Here is a 16,285-nt window from a genome sequence, read left to right as displayed (position 1 = left end):
AAAACAATTTCAGACACACCAGCTTCTCTCAGAAGAAGACCTCAGCAAACAGAGCTTTAGACATGGCTTAGGACTATGCCAGAATTCTTTTGTGGAGAGTAGAATCTCTTACGTGAAACCAGCTTAGCACTCTTAAGAGACTGTCTCTTGGTGCAGAGTCTTTCACAGCATTATGGAAATGCATTCTGTAATGTTGTGAGCTCCAAAAGAAAGCCTTAGATTAGAGCTGGGTGGTGCAGTATAATTAAGGTGACGACATTAAGGTCCAAGTACAAAAAGGCGAGGTTTGACCGAGCGTTACCCACCAAGATTTTGGGATATTGCTTTTTACACCTCTTCCAGTTCATTTCCCATACAGGAAAAAAGCAAAGTTTAATCACAGTGCAGAGGTTGCCCTGCTTGCTTGGCTATAATGGAGGTTGAGGTGACCAAACAACCCTCGTCTTTTTTGCTATCCATGTACAAAAGCCTCACTGTACCAAAGCTGGATAGCAGGTTCAATTTCAAATGAGTGAACTGGCTGGACCAAGTCCAGAAAGGCTTTCTAAATAATCAGTGCAGCCACAAAAGCTGGGAAGCAGCAGCTCACATTTGAACTAAATCTTCACTGACTAAATGTCTAGGGTCCTAAAAGGTTTGAGTTTTTGTCTTTTTACTCAAAATTATCCACAGTTCCTCCCACAACAAACTGAACAACTCCTTCGAGGAATGGAAAGAAATTTCCCCAACCGAATAATGAACTGGTTGCTTCCAGGCCAACACTGCTGGGCCACAACAAAGAAATTAACTTTTTTTTTTAAAAACACATCATTCATGAAATTTAGCTAGAAGGTCTTTGTTGGATGCACTCTTCTGAGGTATACCTCAGTTTACTGCAGCGGCTTGTTTGTGGAAAATAAAAGTCGGGATTTATGACCACTCAAGTGCAATCTATATTTATGAACTGCACTTTACTCTGTTGGTATCTTTGGAAAAGACGTTCAGAAAATTAAATATCTTTAATATGAGTAAAATAAACTGGAGAGGGGAAAAAATATCTATATTAAAATCATGTATATCAAGACTGTATATATGCTTGTTTAAACAGTTTTCCTGTAACATTTTAGAAATCTAAAGCACACAGGAGGTATTTGTCGCTTCTTTTGCAGAATTGTGCTTCCTCTCTAGTGTATTCTTTTCTTCTGTCCAACTCACATGTTTTCTGAATAGTTAATTGGTAATTAAGCCTCATTTTTCTGTTATTTTCCTGTAAAAGTCCAAATGAAAACTTATTTTAAGTTTTTATTTCAAAGAGTTTATGGTGCCACAGTGACTAATAAGCTTCTCAGAACCTACAAAAGAGAAGTAGATCCAACATGTCTCAAATCCTCAACACTCAGCCAAAAAAGTAAGAGAACTTGTATTTGGTAGAGATATATATTTTTTGTAAATACTTTTTATTTCCCTTCCAAATATATCCCCATTCATGAGAATAATGAATGTTTGGAAAGAGCAACAAAGATGATCATGACTTGCACCCAAACCAAAGAAAACCACAACAGCCTTGCACCTCTTTCTCAGGCTGGTCACCAGCTTGGTCACACACAGTTTCATCGCATTGCATCACATTCCTCAAACAGCATTATCACAAGTCAGTTGTGTTGTTCAATCTGCAACACCCAAGCATATCCCGCAAGCATTTCATGGCGAGTGGTCGTGACTGCAAGATGCCACTGCGTCCTCGCCACTCCATGGTAGTGAAGGTAGTTTCTAATAAACTTTGCTCTGAGCCCACTGCAAGAGTAGAGAAATGGGATTACTGCTGGTTGCAAAATCTCACTTTAGCACATCTTTGTATTAAGATGGGGTTTTTTCCAGTCACTTTATAACTCTTGTGTTACCAAAAGCTGTTTGGAAAAGAGAATTTGGAACATTTTCCATGGGGAAAACTTTGATTCTGACCTCTTCTGATCAACCCAACAAATGCACTTTTTCTTTGCAATGTGGTCCAATTAAGGAGAAATATATAAGCTTTACTTATCCTAATTTCCAGACTGCAATCCATTACTTCGTTCACACGCTATGAACACTGAAATGCGGCTAATATATGGGTTTTCACCAACAGGTCTCAGAAGGCTGGACTGCTGTGTGATGAAGAGGACAGCAAAATCTCAAGAGCAAATTTCCCCCGTGACGAAAGTGGCAATGAAAGCGACAACGAAAGACACCAAGTGTGTGTGTGAGGTTGTTCAATTTTGACACTGACAACTACTTCAGTGATTTTAGTCCACACAAAGAAAATGAAGATGGCAATCAATGGCTTTTCCTGATAGTCTACTGTATTTTTAAGTAGTTTGTTAAAATACATGGCCTGTTTGGAAAAAGAAAACATCATTAAAAGTAAAAATAAAAAGTCTTAGTGTAAATATATCCAGATCCAATGTGAACTTATGTAATATTTTTTCAGTTAGAAGCATATTCAAATGCAGTCAATACTCCAAGTACATTGAGCTTATATCCTGAAATTAGAACCAGCACAGTAGATTTATTAAATCTAAAAAAAAAAAAATTTTAAATCACAATCACAACCTAGTATTGGCTGTGACAGGCTACCCAGAGGATTACAATTGCACAGTTCTGTCATAAAACGTTTGTAAAAACATTTATTGTGTGCAAACCAATCAGCTTATGAGAATGTCCATTATGTCTTTTTACTTGAATGGAGGCTATTTCAATAGTAGCAGTTACATTCACCTATGAAGATCGCATGCATCAAAAACTTGCATTTTAATTTCCATCATCTGACAACCTGTAATTTACCGCAGTCTCTTTAAGAACCTAGCTCTGGGGAAATGTATCCAAGCAAAAGAGAAATGTATTATTTTCACAATTTAAGACTACAATCAAAGCATTCTTTGAGAACGTAAAACCATTTCAGCTGACAACAGGATGTAATTTATGACGTTTATTACTTTTAGTATTTCAGATTCAGTCACCAATATTGGGAGTTGTTTTGAATGGCTGTCATTCTAAGTTGAGCATATTCCGGTGAGCTACAAAGCAAAGTGATGTACCTGGATTTGGGAAAAACAAGGAATGTTCCCAAAATACTAAAGCCAATGGGGAGTGATGAGGCCATCAATCATTGGGAGAAAAAAAAAAAAGAATTCAGAATTATTTTTGCATAATTCTGGAATTGCATGTTTTCTCAATATTGTACCACGCTTGCGTAAAAAACGAAAAAAACATTTGTAACCTAAGTATTAAGTTTATTCTCAAATAAAAGGAGGGAAATAGCCAAAGATCAAGCTCTTGTTCCTTTTGTTTATGTAAACAATCCTCTGCGTAAATGGACTCCATTTATTGAACGAGTTTCTAGTCTGACCACTCCAAGCACTTTTACGCTCATGTCTCAATTTGCCATTGACACACACACACTTGCACATCAATTCGCAGACTGGTGATGTGAGATTCAGTGTCTTATCCAAGAACTTTTACAAAACAAGATGGAAGGAAAGGTGGAGTCTAACTCACAACCTCCCAATAAAAGATGATCACCCCGACGTTTACGTAAAACACTCCACAGTCATTTTCAAAACCATGTTACGTTTAAGACCAAGATGGTAATTAAGATTCTTTAACATACAGCCTTGACAAAAATCCTGTAGCCTGCTGTAATCGCTGCTTGGGGACATGCAGTCAATAGGTGAGCCACAATCATTTCCTGCAGCTCAGCAGAAGGACTGTGAGGAGGAGAAGGTAGAGCAAAGTGGCACAACACGCCACGTCCCATTTCTCACAATGACTGGCTGAGGCCTGAAACACGCTTCCTGACATCAGCAAAAAAGAAAATGCTTTCGATCTATAAAAAGGAAATGCAGACTAGATACTGCGGAAGGCAGAGATGCAAGGGGAGGTCTTGATGGATCGCTGTATTTCATTTTACAGGGTCCCAGAGAATGTATGATGCTTAAAACCGTCAGCGATGTGGTTTAAGAGCGGTGGGACGGCTGTATGCTGTCCGCCGTTTTCCAGGATGCCACCGTTTCCGTCTCAAGGTTATCTGGGACTCGCGGTATGACAGCATTCATATTCTTTTTATTTTCTTTCCAGGGACATCATGTTTACAGAACCAAATAGCTCCTGCATATTTCACTTGATCACGGTAGATAAAAAGTCTCTCTCTCCTTTATCAACTTCACAGACTTGTCTGAAGTGAAAACTTGCATTAATTCCATTTGCTAAATGACACCATGACATTTCTTTTTAGGGTTCTTATTTTATAATTTTTTTCTAATTCACAGGCTTACATATAGAGATCACTTCAAGTAATTTAGGGAATCCAGAAGAGTTTGCAAGCTTCTGATGAAGAAGATCGTTAACCCACAACATGAAGCTGCCTTAATAAAAGCATCCATTGACATTATGTCCGATTCTGAAAATGGAGAATGTTTCAGCAGCCTTCGATACCATCAAAAAGAGGCGTCTTTTTAAACACACTTCTTTGTCTTCTTAAAGGAGGTTGAGTTTTTACTTTTTAAGGCTTTAGTATCCATTTAAAATATGCCTCAGGTTTGTGAGAGTAGATCAATAGAATCTGTTTTAGGTTCATTTTTATTTTTACCATGTAGACAAAAAATTCCTTAGATCTCTTATAAGATATCCCAATGATCCTAAATACACAGCAAAAATACTGTAGCTTAAGTTTAAAGTTAATGTTGGGTATGACCACTGCCAAAGCTCTAAACTCAATCCCATACTGTGATCGTGAGCAGAGTTAAAAACGTTCAGTAACGGTTACATAAGAAATAATGAGCCAAAATTCCAGAAAAATATCGAGAAGCTTGTTAAAGGATTCCCCAAAGAACTGACCCAAATCTAGTTTGAATGACAGTTCTTAGTAACTAAGGAAAATACTGAATTTAAAGAAATAAAAAAAATCTAAAATATCACTTGAATTTTTTTCTTCTTCTTACATTTACTAAATAATGTTAGTAATTCTGACTATGAGACAATAAAAAGTTATGCCTCTTAATGCAATGTATGGATATAGCTGGTTTTAATTGTATATATAAAAAAATCATGTTTTATACATGATAGCATAATGATCTGGATGGCTTTTTTTCTTAAATAGGAAAAAGTAACTGGTTTTTGCAGAGGTGTCAAGCTGTGGAAGGCTACATAAAGACGCTGCAGCAGATATCCCTGTGGACAGATTCCTCCTCCGTCTTCATGACTGGGTGTTTAAAACATCAATGCTGCAGCTAACATCCACCTGATAAAGGACTTCTTCCTAAAAAATAACTTTTGGAGCATCCTGTGTGTTCCTCTGATCTAAATCTCATTAAAAATATCTGGATGCGACTAGAAAGACTTAAAAAATAAAAAACTTGGAGAATGCTCCCACCACCCAACCTGAAAATTTGCAGACATGTCTAAACTACAGCTGGCTGCTAAGATGATACTAGATTGAGAAGGAATAGAAAATGCTGGCAAAAAACGAGAAGCAGAGAATCATGGGCTAGTCTGAGACTTATTCTATACATTGCAGTTCTATGACACCAAGCCACTGGTTAGCTGTCCTTTTCCTGCCATTTCATAAATGGAGGAAGAAAGAAATGGATTGCGGTTTTACTGAATGCCAGGTCTGGGGTTGTTAGTATTGCGTTTAAAAATAAAACTGCCACCTTTTGATGGCAAGTTTAATATCAGTTCCTCAAACTCTCACTTTAGATGCAGCACTGCAGATGCTAGTAGTGAAAACACAGTTGGGATATTTTAACCACCATATAGTATTTACTACATTACATTATGGATGTACAAACTTTTTGAACGTTTTATCCACTGAACAAGCAAGCAGTCCGGTCTAAACAGCCAGTAGATACCTAGCTAATGCTAATGTTAATTTGTTTGCTTATCTTGATATCGGCATTGAATCCGTTAGTCTTGGGAATCAGCTTTTTTTGTTTACTTCCTCTCTTTAGTAAGTTGGCACAACTTTTGCAGTGCCATCATGTTTGCATAACTTTTACCTTTAATTTGACCTTTTATTCCCTTTTTTCCTCTCTTCTTCAGTGCCATATGCCGTACCATTTCAATGACTTTCGATTTTTCTTGTCATGTTTTTCCCATTTTCTGTCTCCTGTTTGTCTTTCAATCTCCTCTTATCTATACCTTCATTCAACCTTGGAGCTTTTCTCACACCTCTAATGCTTATTTTGTTGTATTTGACTTTAGTCATTTGTCCCGCAATGCTTATCCTGAGTAAAAACCAATTTGAGACATTTTATCTCTGCATTTCATAGCCTTTGAAGAAGAAGCCAAAAATTCAGCTACAAAGAGCATATACCAGTAAGGAGGGGTGTTTATTGTCCACTCAGCTCTTCTGCTCAAATAGTTTCAGCCTTTATGGTGAAAGAACAGAATGCTCCTCTTTAGTTCCATGACAAATTTGGTTGGCCACAGCTTCTCACTGGTAGGAATCCTGTGTAGCACAGCACTGACCCATTTCTTCCCCCATACTTGGGAATCTGCCATCTTCCCGTGCGTCTCCCCCGCCAACCTCCCATAAAGCCGAAGGACAGAGTCATTGTAAATAAACAGTTCATTTTCATGTAATATCTAAACTTCGCCATTAATATTCATCAAGGGACACGAGCAATCTAGAAACGCAGCCACGCAGAAAGAGAGGATGGAGGGGAGTGACAGGGGAGCAGCCAACTTACAGGACGAGCTCAGAGAGACGACTGGAAAGGAGAGAATAAAGAGGAAAGACAGATTGGAGAGGACACACACAAAACTGAGAGCAGCGATGTGTGTCCATAACTGAAAGCTGACCTTGCCAACAGCTGTGCTTATTGACTTATGAGACAATTATCTCTCACTGAGCTCCTTTCGGTACCCCCCTCTTTAATTGCCAGAGCTGTGTACGTTTGCGTGTGCACATGTGTGTTTGTGCGCACCTCCAGTGAGCACTGCATCAAAAACCTAATCCAATTAGTTACCCATCAGGGAGATGGTTTGTTGTAGGAATATCACCGATTTCAATTCAAAACTGAAAATGCAAGAAAAAAAGCTGCTTCTGCTGGTCTTAAAGCTACACATGTAAAGACTAAAAAAATAAAATAAAAGAATTGCTTTCCTTTCAGCTTATTTACAGTGAGCAAGAGGAATGGTTTGGTGTTTTATAAAACATTTGTTCTTGTTACTGAATTATTGATTTGTTTAGTCATGGCCAACAGTCAAATTAATCTAGACAATTTCTTGTCACTTTCAAGACACATTTTTTAAATTATTTCAAGCTAGTATTGCTAGTTAGTAATACTAGCTCCATTACCATGGAGATTACATGGTAATGGAATCTCCATTCTGTAGTAATATTCCTAATAACCTCTTCACATTTGATCACTTCAGTTGGTCTCATTGGGATTGTATATATGACCAGTATATGACAATATTGGTTTATAATTATACACTAATTACATGGTTTATAATCAACATAATTATATAGCATATATAAAAGTGATGTTTATACCAATTGTGTGGTTTACAACTTAATTGATACATATGACCAATTATTTGCTTCAAATAATTTCTTAGTAAAAAGGAAAAGGATAAATTTTTTCGAAAATGAAGATCTGTAAAATGTACATATTTTACATACATGCATTTAGCCCAGCTACGTCAACAGTTTGCGAAACAAGCTTTCAGTGAAATTACAGCTCCTACACTTTCTTTTAAATATATTGATGTTGAATTTTTGCCAGTTCTTGATTGGGGAAAAAAAGTTCAAGTTCAGTCAGATTGGACACAGATGGGGATGGAAATCAAGAACCAGTTCTGGATTTTGAATAATATCCATTTTGGAAAAATATATATATATATTTCCTTTCATCAGGTGTGCAATAAAGAAAGAGCAATGATCCATCTCGTAAACGTGATAGTTACTTACTTTTTCTAGTTGGATTGTATTACAAGGACACCTCTGCCCCATTTTACCATCATATTTTCAATGTTTGAGCGATAATTGCTCAAATTCGGGCCACTTCAATTATTTTACTGTAAACATTTTTTTATAACACCTTTTGTTCTAAAAAGTAGCAGATGAGAATTTTACAAATTCTGATCAGAAATTGGGGCAAATAAAGTGATGGCTTTATTTCTAAACAGAAATATGGCAGTTTCACTAGAGTTACCCATCAGAGAGAGTACACCTTATACAGACGTACAAATACATTCACAGATGCAGCCAGTTTAGAAAGTCAAAGGAAGACGATGAGCTACCATTATGTTTTATCAGTTTTACAGCTGTGACTGGTGCAGAAATATCCTCTAGTACCATTCAAGAAACCACACAAAGCTCATCTGTGATAGTGTCAATAGTCTTTGAGCTGTAAAACCACAAGATAATGAGGAAAAGGGGGATAGGAGAGAAAGGAATGGCAACCCAGTTCAGGAGATCACTTACTAAAGGCCACTCTCACACTCTAATCACCTCTTAAGTCTCATAAGCTAATTAAATAAATAGGCTGAAAACCAGCAGGAGGAAACACTCACACAGAAGCACCCGGAGATACACATTTACTACTGCACATGGAGCTTTATCCTTTGCTGTGTAGTCGCATGCATTCAGTGATTTAGCTTAAAAGCGCACATGCACCAAAACAGGAATAATAAGCTCTCCAATATTTAAAATAAATAAGTTAACATCTGCAAATGGAAAATGAAGCTGAATATACAAAAAGCCCAACTGATATAAAGTTTGTATTTAACAGGAAAAGCACAAATTTTGCCAAAATAGATGTGAACACAGAGGAAGTGGTGTGTAATCATTTGTGATATTCAATTTACAATGAAAAATTAGAGGGAAAAAAAGGAGGATGAGGAGGATGGGGGGAAAAAAAGAGAACGTGACTGGACTGGGGATTTCATTTGTTTTGGAATCTCAAAGCAAACCTCATTTTTCATACATTCGGTTTTAGGCCAAGATCAAAAAACAGAAAATGAATTTTAAAAAAAGAAAAAAAGAAAAACGGGCCAAAGGGTAGAATTTAAATGTACTATTTGATTGATAGGGCTAACATGACCCAGAAGTTATTACCTTGGAAGCATCACCTTGGCTTTCTAGTGATCCATTACAGTAATGATCCATCAAGTTGTGAAAAGTTGGATATCGATCCAACCGAACACTCACTGAAACGCATCACGACCCCCGTCGGGATCCTGCACTGCCATGTTTCAATCCCCCGGTGCAAACAGCAGAGACATGCACAAAGATTGTGTGAAATAAACGTATTCCTACATTTTCAGAAACGGTGACTAATTGTGCCTAATCAGACCATAACTGAGACCAGAGTCTGCATTCTGAATATCAGCAGTCTTCCAGCAGTTTCTTTTGAGCGTAACCTTTGGGGATGCTGCTGTCCGTGGTACTGAACTGTGAATTTACAAATCATATTCAAAAATGCTGCTGTAGGAATGTCACACTGTACCATATGTGCTTACCTGGATTTTAAAACATACATTATCTGATAATAGCATACATTAGTATTCACTATTTTATAGAATTTTAACAATGTGACCAGTACAGAGGTGTCTAATGGCAGACCTTTAGTCTGCCATTATAAAATAATAGCTTACCCAGGCGACATTTGAATATCTCATTATTTGGCTGTATAATTGTACATATATGTCAATATAGATAATTAGTTTAGTTTATTTCTAGCATAATATACTACATAAAATATTTATGTTCGGAAATATTTGGGGAAACATCTTAATGGTGGAACTGTTTGATAACACTGTCCAAAATTAGTCCATCATCAAATCAGTGTGTAGTTGGAGAATAAGCACGGTGTTTGGACATTATTCACACTTTCACATAAACCTGATCAGCTCTTTTATTTCCATTTCTTTTTTTCAAATCAAATCTGGTTCAATAGCATGCTTGTCGACTACAAATTTTGGCTTTGAGATTAAAAGTTTAAAGAATGAAACAAAGCTTTCTCCATATCTAAAGAAAAACAACAGCCAACCAGCTGCTTTATCATTTTTGGATTCTCACTGAAAATGAAAAGACTGGATAGCACACAGGTTGAATCTTAGTTTGTTATTTCAGTGTGATCGTGTTAAATTTGCTTACTTTTATTTTCTGTGGTGTCTTCCAGGTCAAAGCGATGCTTAAACTCACCGTCCCCCTGGATCTAAATCAGGGCTACAGTTTACAGCTCACCTCTTTCCTCAACACTTTAGAAATACTACAAAACTTTAAAACATTGGTTATTCTCATGGACGTGTCAAGTAAAACCTAAAAAATTTAGTTAGTTTGACATTTAACATGTCACTCTGGCAGTCTGAGCTTAAAGTGGTGATTTCAAAACAATTTTCCAGAAGAAAATAAAAATGCTTTTTATGCAACAAAAAAAAAAAAGGGCTTAAAGTTTCCTTAAGCTTAAGGTTTGACAGCTAACCGATTTACTGAACACAACAATTGAAATACGTCTTCTTGATCCCACAATGCTTTGCTGCTGAGATTTATTGGTTAAATATATTAAAGTTAGCCTGATAAAAACCAGCCCCTTGTTCTACACTCAGTCTGGGTTCTCTGCTGTTGAGAAATTACTTCTGCACTCATGTGCCGTGCTAAATCAAACTAATGTAATATATATATATATAATATATAGTCTTGCCAACTCTGATTTTTGATAATGGTACAGCACCAGTAAAGTTGACCTTTGCATGATAAACGAGTGAACATGACTCTTGAAAGGGGTGAACTAAAAAAAAACACAAAAAGAAAACTCCTTAGGGCTCACATTACACAAACTACAACAGTTATAAAAAAGGAAGAAAAAAAACCTTTCCCTTAGATTTCTCTTCAGCTAAAAGGACGGGGGGAAAAATTCTTTGTAGACAGGAAAGTAGAATATAGGAAAGCAGCCCTTAATAATTGATTGAGTCTTAAAAAGGAAATTTTGTGAGCGTTGGCCTCTGATCTTCCTGAGCTTAGAGCCATAAAACCCTTTGTAGTCGTGCCAGTGACAAGACAGATTCAAGTGGCAGCATCTCTGCATGCACAACCCGGTTCCAGAGCAGAGGCACCGGAGCTGTTCTATATATCACGGAAAGACAAAGCAGAGCTTTCATTAACATTAACACTCCAAGTCGATCTGGCTGGTGGTGAATGAATTTGGCTAACTTTATGTTATGCCACTCTTAAAATCAAGTTTTATAAAACAGCAGGTTAAAACATAATGTATCGTTGGAAAATATATATTTTCATATGTTACTGGAACCGTTACCACAATCCCAATAGGTACATGGGACATGTGGACTTTTAAGATTATAGTCCGCATTAGTATAGGCCTTAATTGGAGAATTCGCCCATGTCTTCATGGACAATCAATAGGATCCCTCACCATAGCCTGTAAAATATTACAGGCTGTAACTCTTGACATTTTTGTCCCATAACTCTCAGGGTCTTTTAGAACATTTAAAGTGACTATCTGGGCATTGACGGTATTACTGAGCTTTCTTTGTAAATAAGGCCTCACACTATGCATCATCACTGCACTTTAAAAGACAAAAAGCCTTTTACTTTTACCATTGGGGTTCATGACAGAGTGAATGACAAAATAGATAAGTATTTTTAATTATCTTAAACATTTAATCAGCAGATGAACAGTTTAGGTTTAAAATGCTCCTTTACTAATTGGCCTATTATAACGTTTTATGACTGTTTTTGTATTTTTAAGCTCTGCTCATAACCTGGTTATGATCTACCTGCAAGAAAGGTAAATGCTTGCAACTTCTCTCCCCTTCAAGATTTTGCTCGAGCACCTAGTGCAAACTTGGCACCTTTGTAGAGGTTTTAAAAATAGAATTTTGATGAACAACATTTCTTGCATTAGACTCGTTTATGAAAGCAGAAATTTATGTGCGTCTGGTCAGCATTCTGACTAACCAGTGGCACAGTAGGGCATTAAAAACTGCTTTATCCATGCAGGTGTTCAACGAGGCATCTGCTGCTACGATTCAAACTACTTTTGGCCTCTCCGTCAAACACTTCAAAGAAAAGCTAAACTATCCCCATTACAATCTAATATGTTTGGAAAAATTGTCAAAAGAAAAATGGTTGTGATCATGCAATAAAAACAGCAAACTGAAATCAGCACTACTTATGGAAGATTAAGAGAAATGTTGATATTTTTGAAAACTTCTAGGACTAAAGAATAATTTTGTTGGTTTATGTGCTGTTGACTCAGTCTGGGTTAATACAAATATGTCTAAGCAGTATTGAGCCAACCATCCTTTTTAATCCAAAGATCATTACTTCATTAGCATGTTTAACTTTACTGGGTTTTCCTTTGGGAACAAAATAAAGATGCTAGAATTGTGATATCAAAATGCTCTGATATTTCTCAAAGTGCTATTTATGAATATTTATGGAACAGCGAGATAAAAATCAATATATCTTACTGCATTAAAAAGGCATTTGAAAATTATGATGGAATGATACGACATTAAATAAGTTATGGAGTTGATGTTTCATCATACACCTGCAAATTAGACCATTTCCTTTTGTCTTTTACATTATTTTCTTAGAATGTATTAATAGTCTCAACAACTTGCAGATTTATCCTAACCTTTCTGGCCAATTAGAGGCGAACACATTGGGTAAAAAGTGAATAATGTACAAAAACATCAGAGAAGCCTTCAAGGTTACTTTCATTAACTTTGCAATGCTCATCTTTAATTTGTTTTTTCCACAGTTCATTATTGGCATCAAGCGTTTACACCGTCAAAACTTTGCAATTGTGATTCCCTGTATAGATTATTTCAGAGGATGTTCTGACAATGCACTCAACTGACAGAAACACTAGTCTAGCAAGCTGGGTTAGGAACATCTCCTCATGTTACAGTATCAGCCTCCCTCTTCCTGCAGAAGATACTCCATCTCTGTCACACAGAATTCCATTCCTGCTGCAGGACATCCATCTGCACAGGATTATCAGATTAGCAGCTGGAGATTTGGGTTCCCTAACAGGGCTAGGATGTGCACGAGTTTGTGTGTGATGGAATTGGGGGCGATTAGCTTGTGGCTCTGTATGAAACAGAGAGTAGCTTAAATAAAAAAACAAAAAAACAAAAACAAATACTTCCTCCACCTGTAGGGCATCTCTCTGCCACATCACCGCTGACACCACACCTGCTTGCCTTTCCCCTTTTGCATCCTGCTATCTCAGCCACTCATTGCTAATCTCGTCCTTGCAAGTTCCATCAATCCCTCACAAGCAAACATTCACACTCACATATGTACACACTCACCCCCTCCCATCTCCCAGTGTTAAATTACAGCTGGCATGGAGGTCGTCTCACTCCAGCTGGCTGATAGACTGCAGAATCCTGAGCAGAAAACGTGCAGAGCTGTGGCTGCTCAGGGACAGCCTGCTGGGTGGTCACTGTGTACTCATTGGAGTTGGAGATGAGGCAGTAAATGGAAATGGCAGTAAATGGAATCAGTCATGTTTGCAATCCCAAGAAAACGAGAGTGGTTTCTTTTCTTGGTGACACTGTATCTGATTTGACCCGCAAAGTGCTCTCTCTAACCACTGATCAGCCAAACATGGAGACTTTAGTTGTGCATGTTGGAGCCAACGATCTGGAAAAGCAAAAATCCGAGATTCTGAAAAAGGACTTTAATATTCTTCTGGACACTATGGGAAAATTAAAAATTAAGTTATTTCTCAGTGGTCCAATTCCATCGCCTCAATGGGGAGACGAAAAACATTCCAGGCTGCTTATGATAAACAAATGGCTGATTAAAACCTGCTCTGCCAGCTCAGTGACCTTCATCGATAACCTCTGGATCTACTGGCAGCGCTTTCACCTCTTTGGAAGAGGAGGACGCAATCTTAACAAACACGGAATAAGGCTGCTCACTGCAAACATTTTTCATTTTATCAACAAGAACAACAATGTGACCATCGCTTCAGAAGAACAGGCTCAAGGATGTCTGATTAGGATGGAGCCCTCCGCATGTCAAGAACAAACTATTCCAATACAAACTGATAAAGCATCGGCTGTGAACAGAATGACTGGTTCCCCTCCGCCTTCCCCCATCCCACATCTTTCCCCCCTCCCTTCTCCTTCCACCCTCCCTTCTCCTTCCCCCCTACCTCTCTGCTCCTACACTCACTCACGTTTATTAGAAAGTGACCCACTAAAGAGAGCCGGGCTTCACCTGAGCCGCTTGAAAATGCTGGTGGAGAATTCAGGTCAGAGAGAAAGACGGACGGACTCTTTCTCCTCCCAGCTGGATAGTATGGATCAACAGGTTTGCCTCGGCACAACTCTCACTTCATCTAAGCCACCTGCCTCTGACCTCCCTGAAGATCCAGCACTCTGCGTTTCTGAGGTCTGAGACTGGGGTTCAGATATTATCCTTACACCCGTCTTCCTCCAGAATGTGTCTGGCCCCCCAACATTGCGTAGCAGGACAATACCTGTCCGGATCACTACAAGAACAGTTACAAAAAACAGAAATACAAAAAACAGTGGTCTTAATTCAAACCTCAGACTGATCCCCTGTCTAAAGGAACCTCAGACTGAAGAGCTTTCAGCCTCCGAGTCACTTAAACTGGCTCTTTTAAATACCAGATCTCTCTGTGCTAAAGCTCTATTAATTAATGATTTCATCACTGAGCATAATATTGATGTTTTATTTCTGACAGAAACATGGCTGAATGACAATAATGAAGCAATCGTACTAATTGAATCAGCGCCTCCTACGTACAATTTTTTAAGTGAAAATAGAAAACACAAAAAAGGAGGAGGCGTGGCTTCAATATTTAAGAATACCATAAACTGTAGTAAAATCTCTTTGGGTAATTTTATGTCTTTTGAATATCTTGGAATCGAGGTAAAAGGCCACAAACGAACTTTGACACTAACTCTATACAAAACACCAACATATGTGGAAAATTTCTTTGCGGACTTGAATGAGCTTCTATCTCTCATATGTATTGATTACGATTGTTTGATAATTGTCGGTGATTTCAACATTCATGTTGACAACCCCCAAGACCGAGGGGCTAAAAAGCTCTGTAATATATTAGAGAGTTTTGGTTTAACACAACATGTCAAACAAGCAACACACACTCAGGGACACACACTGGACCTGGTTATCAGTAAGGGTGTGAATATTTCCAATGTCTCTGTAACTGATATTGCCCTGTCTGATCATTTTGCTGTTTTCTTTGACAGTTCTTTATCTGTTAACCCACTTGAACAAACAGCTACTATCACAAAACGTACTTTCACAGAAAACACAGCAGAAACATTTAATCAAATCTACTCTTCTTCCTCACTCTTAAGTTATAGTGACGTAGATAAGTTGGTGGATGATTTTCAGTGCAAACTTTCAGATATCATTGATTACATTGCCCCCACTAAAGTGAAGGTTGTGACTGGTAGGAAGAAATCTCCATGGAGAAATGCACAAGTAGTTCAATCTGCAAGACAACTCTGCCGTAGGGCCGAACGGAAATGGCGTAAAGGTCAACTGCACGTTTATTATGACATCTACAAGGAAAGACTACGTAACTATCACACAACACTGAAACATGCGAGAGAAGCTTTCTTTGCAGATGTCATAAACAAAAACATTAACAATGCTCGAGCTTTATTCGCCACTGTTGACAGGCTCACAAATCCTCCAATGACGTTACCACCTGAACTTCAATCTATTGCCGCCTGCAACAAGTTTTCCAGTTTCTTTTCAGAGAAAATTCAAAAGATCAGAGGATTAATCTGCTCATCCACTCCAAAGACAGTACTAATGCTGGGCCCAAACAAAACAAATGCAGGAAAAATGACCCAATTTCTACTACTAAATTATAAAACCCTAGAAGAAATTATAAGTCAATTAAGCTCCAGTTCCTGCCGTCTGGATGTCCTACCCACACATTTCTTTAAGAAAGTCCTGCCTGTTGTTGCTAATGATCTGATCCAAATAGTAAACTCATCGCTCTCTTCAGGTGTTTTCCCCCAGGCTTTGAAAACAGCAGTTATCAAACCACTTATAAAAAAGAACAATCTAGACAAATCCCTACTGCAGAATTACAGGCCGATCTCCAACCTCCCATTCATCAGCAAAATTATTGAAAAAGCTGTTTTTAAGCAATTAAATAACTTCCTAACAATAACAAACTGCTTTGACTCCTTCCAGTCTGGTTTTCGTGCTCACCACAGCACGGAGTCGGCCCTTGTAAAAGTGTTCAATGACATCCATATAAATACAGACTGT

The 16,285-nt window shown here is 37.8% G+C and overlaps 1 protein-coding gene across 1 annotated transcript in view; it reads right to left on the bottom strand.

Moving 5' to 3' along the window:
- Positions 1-16,285, bottom strand: part of ca10a (carbonic anhydrase 10 (inactive)a) — a 267,157-nt gene that overhangs the window by 232,896 nt on the left and 17,976 nt on the right. The window lies entirely within an intron of this gene.

The sequence above is a fragment of the Poecilia reticulata genome, chromosome 19 (genome assembly GCF_904066995.2).
Source record: "Poecilia reticulata chromosome 19, P_reticulata-male-v2, whole genome shotgun sequence".
Lineage (NCBI taxonomy): Eukaryota > Metazoa > Chordata > Actinopteri > Cyprinodontiformes > Poeciliidae > Poecilia > Poecilia reticulata.
The sequence above is the reverse complement of the archived record's forward strand: the minus strand, read 5'-3'. Positions and strand labels throughout refer to the sequence as shown.